A 979-nucleotide genomic window follows, 5' to 3' on the forward strand; every position below is an offset into this window, starting at 1 on the left:
TTTTTGTTTTAGCTTCTAGTTTTAAGCCAGTTTTGAAGTTTGTCAAAATTTCTAAAAATATTCCCTGGGGCCATGCCCCAGCCCCATTTTTTGCTTTAACCAAAAAGTTTCTTTTGGCTTGCGGATTGGCTGTTTTTTGCGGCCGGTCCCCCACTAATGTCGAGTAAAAGGGCCCCAAAAAACACCTATTTTTTAATAGAAAAGTTTCATAGAGTATGGGTTCAAAACGGACTGATTTTTATGCCTTTTGATTTTTTCTTTTCCCCCTGCACTAAGCATGTGCACTATGTTTTTTTTTGGGCAAAGGTGCCTTGCGGTAGCGTCTAGAGAAAAGTATTTGCCCTGTTTCGGCAGAAAGCTGTATTCGCTGCCCCTCTATGTTAAGTCCGCGGGTTCCGGGAAGGAGGGAAATCCCCACACTCTGAAAGAGCTCTTTTCATAATCAGAGAGCAGAGTGTTGGCTAATCGTCCGGCACCGGGGCAGGGCATGATCCCAAGGGCGTCCATCTACCCCCCACATTTCTTTTACTGGATGGCCGTGGGCGTGTTCCCATAGAGGTTGGAGATCGCATGCATCCACCCCCCACCTTCGGCCTGAGCAGAGGACGGCCTAGAACTTGATCCGCTTCCCCCAGCTGCGCTCCCCATAAACCCTAAAAACACTCATGCCTCAAAAAAATTGTCTATTTAAAAGTGTTGTGTTATATTTTACATGCTATGTGTGTGTGTTGTTTTTCATTTTAGGGGGAACCCTCAGAAAAGCGCCCACAAATCCTCCCATGCCCCCCACGAATGCGATTTTTCAGGCACCTTTGTATAAAAGGACTTCTCTGTCTCCCAAAGAGGTCCTTCGAAGGGTCGGGATGTCTCTGGGGAAAATTGGGGCAAAAATGTTGGACTGCGGTTCATGAGATCCTGCTACTTTTGGGTCTCAGTTTTCGTCAGTGATGTGGTTTATACGTAACGGTCTCCCCGGGGG

This window comes from Penaeus monodon, chromosome 28 (genome assembly GCF_015228065.2).
Source record: "Penaeus monodon isolate SGIC_2016 chromosome 28, NSTDA_Pmon_1, whole genome shotgun sequence".
NCBI classification, from domain to species: Eukaryota; Metazoa; Arthropoda; class Malacostraca; order Decapoda; family Penaeidae; genus Penaeus; species Penaeus monodon.